The sequence below is a fragment of the Bombus impatiens genome, unplaced genomic scaffold (genome assembly GCF_000188095.3).
Source record: "Bombus impatiens unplaced genomic scaffold, BIMP_2.2 scf_0647, whole genome shotgun sequence".
NCBI lineage: Eukaryota > Metazoa > Arthropoda > Insecta > Hymenoptera > Apidae > Bombus > Bombus impatiens.
The window spans coordinates 1,976,836-1,987,638 of NT_177066.1; the positions used below are offsets into that span (position 1 = coordinate 1,976,836).

Below are 10,803 nucleotides of genomic sequence, written 5' to 3' on the forward strand. Positions count from 1 at the left end.
GCACCAAGCAGTAAGCAGCAAGCACCAAGCACCAAGCAGCAAGCACCAAGCACCAAGTGCTACCAAGCAATAAAGTACCAAAGTACAACGAGTACTAAAAGGTACTGAAGTACTAAAAAGTACTACAGTACCAAAAAGTACTAAACTTCAACTTCAACTTCAACTTCAACTTCAACTTCAGCTTCAACTCCAAGTACTTCAGTACTTCTTCTTCAACTTCAGCACTTTGTTACTTTGGAGCTTTAGTGCTTCGGTACTTTGGTACCCTGGAGCTTTGGTGCTCTGGTGCTTTAGTACTTTGGTACGTTGGTGCTTTGGTGTTTTGGTACTTTGGTACTTAGTGTTTAGTGTTTAGTGCTAGTGTTAATAGCACGAGACTTAAAGGACAGTGTTGTCTCTGTTACAAAAACACGCACGTTTCATGTTAATTGGTGAAGTAACTTTACATGTGAGAACGACGAATATAATTTCTCTTTAATTGACAGAACGTCGAATTCTTCAACAAATAATTTTCATCTCATTCGATGTTTAGATCGTATTAAAATCAGTTTTAGTATCATCGAGAACAAGTTACGTAATATCGATATTTTTCTTATCGTAGACAAAAATTGAATTCTCCATCTTCCATTATCAGTAACTGAGACAAACGTTACCGTGTTGGGAATCAGACGTTCGGGACAACGTCTCGTTACGATACTCGCGAGGTCGATTCAATTCGTGCCATTCGATTACGTGGTTATTTTCCTGACATACGCCCTGTTAATCCGCGGTGCGGAGAACTTGCGGGAAGGAGCGAAGGCAGACTCTTCATAGGCAGAGATGCGCGGCTTTTATCCGACTTTATTCCCGAAAGTTCGTCGAGGTCATAAAGCGTGCGCGCGAATTTCGAGTTAAATCAAATTCGTTCCGCGAAACGGTCCTCCCTGGGAAGCGTTTCACGCACGCAAACGAGATTCCACGGCGACATTACCAATCGTTCATTCCGCACGGTGCACTATTCATGCGGTTATAAGGCCGCTTCTTCGTATCGCGAACACACGCGTGATCGCGGCGCGAGGATCGTCGAGAGGAAGGGACGAGGAAGGAAAAGAAAGGACATAACACTCATCGGCAGAGATGCGCGGCTTTTATCCGACTTTATTCCCGAAAGTTCGTCGAGATCATAAAGCGTGCGCGCGAATTTCGAGTTAAATCAAACGGTCCTCCCTGGGAAGCATTCCACGGCGACATTATCAATCGTTCATTCCGCACGGTGCACTATTCATGGGGTTATAAGGCCGCTTCTTCGTATCGCGAACACACGCGTGAAGAAGAAGAAAAAAAAGAAGAAGAGGAAGATGGAAAAGTACGAGCTTTCGTTATCGCCAATCCAATAAATATCGGGGAGAGCAACGAAGTAGGCGCCTAATCCCCTATAACTCCGAGTGGTCCGTATCTTCGGTTGAAAAGTATTCGGGTAGGAACTTGAAAGAGCGGCGAATAGTTTCCGAGAAGGAACCGGCACACTGAGAGGAAGAGGAGGTCACAGAGCCGCGTATAAAGACAGAAATGCCCGCGTGAAAAAGCGTCGTCCTTGGGTTGGTTCGCGTGCGAATCGTCCGCTTGGATTTCGGTTCGTGTTCTCCATTTGAGGCCATAGGGCGAGGAGGCAAGCTCCGCGAGGTCATACGCGTGACATATACGCGCGTGGACGTTCGGAGCGTGGAGGGCTATACGAAGCCGGCAGATGCCGGCGGGGGTCTGCCAATGGTCCCGCAATATTTCATAATTAGCCGTGATGCCCGTACATCGTGGAATACACACGCGTGTTTATCCGTGTACAGATGCGGCTATTCGATTTCCGCACACGAGACCGTGTCCACTCGCGCCCTCCGTCATGCTACGCCACGATGTTGTGCCTACACATGCCCGATTAAATGCCGTATTAACTTCGGGGCCCTTCATATTTTAGACCCGCGTATAGACGAGGGACCGCGAGAGAAATGCTTTCGCGGGGGAGGACGCGAGGAGGTGGTATTTTCGGTTGGTTATTGGTCGGAGAGAGGGACGAGAGAGAGAACGAGAGGGACGGAGGATCCTACGGATAGCCTGTTGGCGAAAAGGGGTTAAGACATGGAAGAAATAAAACCAATTGGAAAAGAAAAACGAAGCGGAGAAAGGGGGCAAGGTGGGGAAGAAACGAAAGTAAGGGAACGCGAGAGAGGGGAGAGGTCGGAATCAGCGTAAAGTTAAAGAAGACGAAGAAGACGGAGGAGAAGCGAAAGAAAAAACGAGGCGAGACGAGAGAGGGAGGAAACATCTCACGTCTCAAGGCATCGTCAAGTGATTTACGCGCACGAATGTGGCGTAGGTACGATAATTAACCGAGGAGCCGCTTGGGCCCCGATCGCGCCGGAGCTGCTTTTCACTCTGCTCCATTCGACCGCGTGGGCGGTCTCTCGGGGCCCCGTCCAAATTTGACACGCGTATCATAACCCTTCCGACTTAGTTCCCTCGCCTCCCATGTGCGTGCGTGCGCGCGTATCTGTACGTGCCGCAGCGAGCCAGCACATTCGCGGATTTCAGCCGAAAGCTACGAGCTCCGGGCTGTACTTTCAGGCTTGCTTCGACTGTGATAGACGTTATTAAGTTATACGCTGGCCAGCAACCTATCGCGTTAACTTTGTGGGAATTTTTCTGTATCGTTACGAAGCTGTTACCCGAGTGCCTTTGCAATGTCTTGACAGATCTTTCTTACCGTTGGCGTTTCTCTCAATTTATCTACGCTGGTATCCGTTCTCTGGAAACTGTTCGTTCTTTTCATTTATGCTTTCCTTCGTCCGAGGTATCGGCATCTATACGCAGTTGTGCTATCGGTTCTTGGACAAGAACGACCGCCGCGATAACAGCGGCTTGATTAAAAGCACCGCGTAGATAGTAAAATATGAACACGGGTCGCGTCGTGAAATTCATGTTATCGGTTAACTGAAGTGGAACTTTGCAAGATAAACGATCGTGGCTGGCGAACGAAATCCTGATTGAAATTGGTTCAAACGGGACAAACAATCGATCCTGACGCCATTTTGCCTCCTGAACTTTCGTCCTGTTGACGCGCGCCACTTTTATTTTTGCCGCTCTTCTTCGTCTTTTTGCGGCTCGTCGAGGTGCAAAGGGCGACCCGGTATTTATGGGAATGTCCGATAGTTGGTGAAGCCTTGGCTCTCGTTCGCAATTGGATCGAGCAAGACAAACGATCGATCGTCTCTCGCGTGTTTTACGAGTGCGCCAGCGATCAGTGTCGCGTCACTGTTCATCGTGGACACGTGGTAGAATTCGGATTCGACCATCCGATGAATCAATGACGTTATTCGTACGTACACGTACGGCCCCATATGTCCTGGATATTTGTAACGTTAATGTTCAACTAGATCGGGGACGACGTTTATCTGGCGACGACGGAACATTGGGAGGAGACTGATGAACGTAGACGACGATCACGTGGGGTGGTCCGTGCGTCTATGCAGTCGTTTTTATATCTATCGACTATGGCGGTTACCTCTCAGCCTGATACACGGGCTAGGAATTCGCGAAATTCGAATGCAACTGGCAAATTGCTGTCCAAGAATCCGACGGTGGAATTCCATTGAACGAAATGCCATCACCGTGTTCTTACCTGGACGCGAAGGAATGGAACCGGAGATCCGATTTCAGGCCCTCGCAGCCCTTCGAATCTAGGACACACGTTTGCTCGTGACGCCCGTCGATCTTTGTCACAACTTAGACCGAAATTTTCAATTTCCTCGCTGAATAGTTCTCGAGAAATCGAATTTGTATTTTACGTTGATATTCGAATGCAGAGAACGAGAATTCGTAGAATGCCTTTGAAAATGTACAAGATAATTTATTTGACAATTCGAACGACGCAAATGGAAATAGAGATGCATCGTTAGACGGTGGTTTTGCAACAGGAAGATGAAGCAACTTACCAAAGTAAACGAGTGGCTGAATAAATGCTTCTTAGGATACTGTAATACCTTTTAGTCGATACGATAATACTCGGCATTTGGGTTTCTTGCTCGCTCGCTCTCTCTTTGCATTATCCTTCTCAGTTTTGCTTAGAGCGCTCGGTGCCTCGACGGTAAATCCTTCGACCTCTTCAGGGTTGAGTGGTATGGAGAGTTGTCTACGGATTAGAGTTCTATAAGGACTTGGTCAAAGTGGGCTGAGAGTAAAGGGCACTCGAGGAATACACGCAATGTTAAAGAGCAACGAGAAAAATAAGAAGGTAGAAGGGAGAGCTCTGGTAGGGAACTCGGCGAAGCGAGAAACTACGAAACTTCACAAAACACCAGTTCTCGCATAACACAGAGGAAACGTATACAATAAATTTACTACCAAAACCTCTTCTCCGTGCCATTTCGAAAGATGTGATCGAAAGCTATTCAATTTCAAATAAACCGCTCTGTATCTAACGATATCGTACGCACTTGGCTAAAGAAAGCAGATAATCACGGAGAGAGAACTCTTCAACGAAACGTAATCCTCCTATAGAACCTAATCCTTGAAAGCTCTAAACGACCCCTATCGTGCGCCACTCTACGTATTTGCTTCATAGCAGATGCACGCTAGCATGTGAAACGGCGTTACCATTAAGGAAATTCGTGCACGATGCAGGATAGTGATCAAAGCGTAAAGTGACCGATACTAGGCAGCGGGAAACGCGGTTGGTTTGCCGCGTAGCCTCTATTTCAGCCGCGATATTTCAGTGGCGCGGCTGACAAATGAGCGGCAATTGCTACTTGGTACAGCGGCGGCGGCGGCGGTGCACGAGCAACCCGGCAACAACTTTCTAGCGTACCCAGCCACCACCAACTCCGTCACCACCACCACTATCGCCACTAGCATAGGCGAAGGCAAATGATTTACCCCGTAATACCGATAGCTTGTATGATCGATTCGAACGTTAATGCCGGTTGGATGTACGCCGGGCGTACGTTTCAGTTGCGCGATTACCATCGAATGTATTTCTCTTGGTATTACACGCGGCATTGATGCCCGATACGCGAAGGGAACCCTCACCGATGGCATAAGCAACGACGGAATCGATGTTTGTACGCGTACTCGCTGCTATGACTATGAGAGTCATGTATATTTACGCAGTCTTAGCCCTCTGGCCGATTTTCCGTCGCTGAATCGCATACACGAAGTGTCTGCTAATCTCGACCGGTCTCTGATTTATCGGCTCTATCCTCGCCTGATCGCGTTCGATAATCGCGTCAAAGTAGAAAGTTTGTACCGCGAACTCGAGCAAAATTTGAAATTTTCATGATTTCCGTTCGTCTTTCTGATTTTCGTTTTTTCTTCCAATTAGCGGAATATTTGTCAGAGTACGATAGAATTTGATAGGCTACAGAGCGACTTGCAGGTTAAACGGAACATGTTCCTTCATTTATAGGTTTCCAGTCTTTGGATTTCCGTGAAAATTTAACGCAAAGCCGGCTGATTCGGACCGAAGCAGAATCACATGCACAGGATGTGTCGGTTAATTCAAGATGCAACCACATCCACCGAGTTTCTCTCGTGTGATTGCGCGTGTTCGGCTTTGCCAGCGTTCTATGTATAACGTGGCAAGTCAGCTATTAAAGCACGGTTACAGCGCTGTTTTTAGAGAGGCAACTCTGTTGAAAATCGATCAATTCCGTTCGATTGGACGAAATATGCCAACGGAACGTCGATAACTCTGATTTATAGCGGTCTTGATATATCGAAGATACGTAAAATTTCAACGATTACCACTAATACGCAATTGTTGCGATGCGATGAAGCCGTATCTCGCCGACGTGCAGATCGTCTTAAATTTACCAGCGCGTCGTTATACCTTGACGCGTAGAAAAAAGCTCAATTACGGAGGAAAAATTCATTCATTCCGGAGAATCGTCATGCATATCTGGCATTGTCTCGTATCTCGCCTTGGCAAAGCATAGCCGTGTTATTGACGTATTGCGGTAGCAAAACCGGTTTTCCTGGTCGCGGCTCGTCGGTTGGTCGGGTCACAAGTAAAATTATTCCCGTCATTAAACTGACGTCCCGGCGCCCTGGAGATGAGGGCGCAGCGTTTACCGGTTTTATGGGCACTTGCATTTTACTGGTTTAATCTCTCTGTGCGCTGTCCGAAGGCGGTGCTTGAACACGCGGCGCGCTATACCTATCCAGCCACCTACTTCTAGATCCTTTAATCCTTCGTATTTGTATTCATTTCTTGAAATCTTCATTTGGACTGTAATTGACTTGTTCGCCTCGTTCTCTCTCTCTCTTATACATCTTCTTCTTCGTTTAATGGCAAATTCTTTCGATGTGTTTGGCCTTTAAGCGTCCGAGGAGCGCAATATCTTTTCCATCGTGAACTGACACTCGTGAATTTACGCGCGTTGATGGTTTTCGCGAATGTGTTCGAAATTTTTTATTTGCCGTTATAGAATTATAGAATTTCACTGCAGGACCTGAACATGTCGGGTATCTTTCTTCGCTGACGATGAAAAATTCTCCGTTATTTTGAATGAAATTAAGCAAACTCGCTTCCTCGAGGAGATTGTCTCTCTCGTTTTTTCCCCATGAATTCCGACGGAATCAACTTCCTTCCTTAATTATGCACGAGCAATCTGCTTGGCTGTTATTCGAAACGCTACGGAAAGTTGCCTCGCGATATGTATACGGTGGAACATGGTCTGCCCCTCGTTTTTGTTCCTGTCGCGTCTACCTGCTTGTCGCATCTTGAGGCTCCGGTGATTGCACGACGGAAGCGTTTCCTTTATTTTCCAAACTTCCAACAACCACGATGCTCGACCTCGGCTTCACCTCCTGTTACCTCCGCGGATATTACGATCTTCCCTCACGAGTCAGAGTTGTTCTTGGTGGAAAAGTTTAACGAAACCCGATTCGTATTTCAGCGAAGATTTGTCTTTGTTTTCCCTCCTATTTCTTCTAAAACGATAAAACTAAACTAGAAGGTACGCTGACTAGATCTTACAGTTCTTGCCAACTCGAATCTCGAATCTTGAATCTTATACGGCGCCAATGTTGTAATGTCGTAGGAGAAAAGCAACTGTAGAAGCATTTGCGGTGAGATATGGTCGTTAGAGATAGTTTTACGACACCGCTGCACTGATAGTACGCAGAAATGAGGCGGAATGCGTCAACAGTGCTCGAGAAGATGAAAACGCGGAACTGCGTAGTTCTTCCTTTTACGCCGAAGTCGCCACAACCAAACCTTTCAATGAACTAACGATCGTCTGTTTTTTAATCTTTAGGTTACCGATGGATACTCTTTAATTTCGCCGATTAGAATCTTTCTGTCATCCTCCTCCTTTCTTCTTACTATATCGCGGCTGTCTATGCGAATTGATATCTTTGTGAACATAACTAGAGAGAAATTTGTTTCCTTCGTCAAGTATTATAACGAGCATAAGTTCAATTCTCCATAAGTGCATAGACATTAGGGATAATAAAATAATCTGACATTGTACGAAAGCGTCACAAAACAAACCGAGACAAATGAAAGAAGAAAGAGATTCTGCCAACGAGCAAGCTGTTCTCACGGTTGCTCCTTTGATTTGCTCCTTTCAAGATTTCGATACTTTGGTGAAGCGAGTGTGGGGTGCGCGGAGATATAAGACGGGAAAGGGTGAAAGACGTGCGCGGGGCTACAGAGAGGCCAGGGACTTGCCCGCATTGCCAGGCACACTTTGACAAGCAAGAGAGGCTTTTAGAACAATAGCACTTCGGACCTCGAGTGCGTTACCTATTCTTCTGACCAGCAGGATATTATACGTCGAGAGAACAGACCCTGTTGCCGCGAATACCATAGAACAGCGGAGAAAAAGTATAGGTATACGAGCCTGTTCTTCGCCATTGTGCGTAGAAAAAATTTTGCGTATCTTGCGAATAAAAACATGATGGGATTGTAGTCTGTTGTCTGTTCGTTCGATTACATTAGATAGGAAGCGATAGAGATTTGCGATTCTGACAGATTTCTTTAATTTCAAACAAAGATGTAAAATAGCCTTGTGTTTATTGGAGAAAGTACGTTATACAGTTCGTTTTATTTGTTTATTTTATCCACCACCCTTAACAACGATAAATAAAAGCATATTGTTCGTTGTAGTTTATTGCAGCTATCGAACTATCGGAATTTTTCGTCGAAATTGCCGAGGTTCGTATCAAAAACGCGCATCTCGTAGCGATTTAACGAAAATAAAGTTAGGTGGTGAAACGTTGCCACAATGTTTCTCGAACAGCTTCGATTTTGTTAAAACGAAGGTACGCGTCTGTGAATCCGAGTTTCATTCAGTTAGCCTGTAAATGACTCTATCGTCGAACGCGTAAGTTTCGTAGCTGCCAATGAATGGCATAGCGTTTAATTCACGAATGGAGCTCGGTGATTCTCATGGCGTGAGAAAGCAAACGTGGCGCGGACGAAGCCGAAGAAAATGCGTGCATATACATATATTTGTTGCGGTCACGGGATCGGACAATCCGTAATGCGTTGCTGAATCTCGGCCGCCTACGTTGAAACCGCAACCGCGATGCAGATTGTCTCGAGAACCGCACGGCTCGATATACAGCCGAAGTTGACCGATTTTGACGCTTTACGAAGTACCGGCGAGGGAATTGCGGCGATTATTGCTCGTCGTGCGGTACATTTTTCGTGGACGCATTGATTTCACGGCCAGAGGACGAATTGAAAATCGAAAGTCGTTCTTCGGTTCGCGCGTAATCCTACAGATATAAAGAAACCCGATATCATAATAGAAACAGAACGTTGTGAAAAAATCGCTTGTGTCCTTGTCTAATAACGCATACACACTTGTATAGCAATTACGTACGTGTAACTCGATCAACTAGCGGCATGCGTAATTAGATAAGAACAGAGGACAGAAGGGTGCTCTATGGAGCGTACTCTTTCTATTCTCATTATCGCATCCACTTACACGGTAACATAAGAGTCTTTCGCTTTATCTTTATATGCGCGTAATCGATGTCGCAATTCCGGAACTACCTTCATTGGAATTTCCAATTTTAAAGACAAACTTGGCGATAAAGCGTCGAGCCAAACGCTCGAAAAACGCCTTAGTGGCCGTTTGATCTAAATCAGTAATATAAACCGTTTACTAGTTTTCAAGGCGTCGTTTGTTACGCTATTATCGAACGATAACGCGGGATATCGCGACACTGTCGTTAAAATAGAAACTCTTGTGTAACGATCTCGACCGAGGCAAGAGTCGAGAACAGGTTTTCACCGGGTCAGGATCGCCAGTTAAGTTGTACGCGGCCGAATGAAACACTTTGTACGACATGTCGCTCGTTCTTGTTGCCGTTCCTCGATTCCGATAATTTCGATAATTCTTTCGTCGCGCCCGTCCGGTCTCCATCGCGTCCCTACCATCGTTGCGTTGCTCGTAGGCCGGTTGTCGGCTGGACTCTGCATAATGCACACGATAGCGAATGTGCTAACGATCCGCTAAGTTCGACGACTAATTAGATCAGCCGGTCGAATGTAACTAATACGAACGAGCGAATGCAAATGATAGCTAACGAACGACTTCTCGGCCGTCCGGGACGAGGCGAAACGAAAATAAAAACGGCCTGACCCGAGTTTTTTCGATTACCGATTGGATTCGTGCGATCGCGGCCCCGCGGTCAAATGAACCCCGCATTTCGATTAGGTGCTTCGCGAGAGGTTTTATGCATGCATTGTGGCCGTCGGCCGGGCACAGTCCACGGTAAAAGTTTCTGGTCCATCGTCGTATAAATCCGACACGCTCGTACAACCGGTGAAATAAAAGCGAACGAATTTGTCGGCGTTCGTGCAACCCCTTTTATTCCCGTTTTATCGTCACTGCTCGTTTCGTTTTATTGACGAGCCCTTACCGTCGTACGATCCTATTGCGTCGTGTCCTTTGATTCGTCGAGGAATTAGAAAATCCTTTTTCATTATTCTGTCGCATACGGATCGAATTTGAACAGGCGTTGTTAGGAAAATCGAACGTCTTAGAACGTTGTGAGTAATTGTTCGGTCGTAGACAATATTTTTTCGTTGTTAATCGCGATGTCGCTGGCTGTATCTGAGATAGGTTCTGTATCTTCGTTTCGCGCCTGAAGTTTCGTTTTTTTTTGTCTCCTTTTCAAGATTTACCAGGTCTAACTGGTTCGCTGTTTGAAATCGATCGGTTTAAATAACTTGGACGAATTGATATGATCGTGCAGGCTTGCCGCGTTTGCGTAACGAGTACAATTAAAAGCAATTGTAAAGGAGGATTGTATTTTAGGTGTACGAGCTGCAGCCAAAGTAATTATGTCTCGTCGGCTGACAGTTACATATGTATAAATGCTCAATTTGCGCGCCAGCGCGCGAAACATTAATCTTATTATTTTAATTACAAAGGATCGGAGGGGCGCTCCGTTCGGCGATGCCTTATAAATATAGATGTCGACCGCAGGTTTTTGACCATGTACAGTCCGCCAAAGTAATTCCTCCAGCTGTTTTTCCTCGCTCTATGTTCGTTTCTCAGTGTTTCACAACGTTTCTTACGTCGAGTCGACCAAATCTCCGTTATGTGGGCACAACGCATCCGGATAGACATTCATTTATTATGAAAATATCCTAATTCTTCAACGTCAAACTCCTCCTTTCTTCTTGGACCAATAAATTTATTTTTCAAGTAGAGATCTAAAAATGGCGAAATTCGAAGTTCTTCGTGAATCTTGCGAGATGCTTAACGGTATACGCTTTTGTCCATAAGTTTCGGGACGCACGTGAGTACGAAA

At 45.9% G+C, this 10,803-nt stretch overlaps 1 long non-coding RNA gene across 1 annotated transcript; it reads left to right on the forward strand.

The window, feature by feature from the left end:
- Positions 1–303: 303 nt before the first annotated feature.
- On the forward strand, positions 304–10,583 carry LOC112213422. Its single transcript, XR_002947317.2, has 3 exons — positions 304–488; positions 7,407–7,412; positions 10,574–10,583. It is a non-coding gene; the product is annotated as an uncharacterized LOC112213422 (long non-coding RNA).
- Positions 10,584–10,803: the final 220 nt, after the last annotated feature.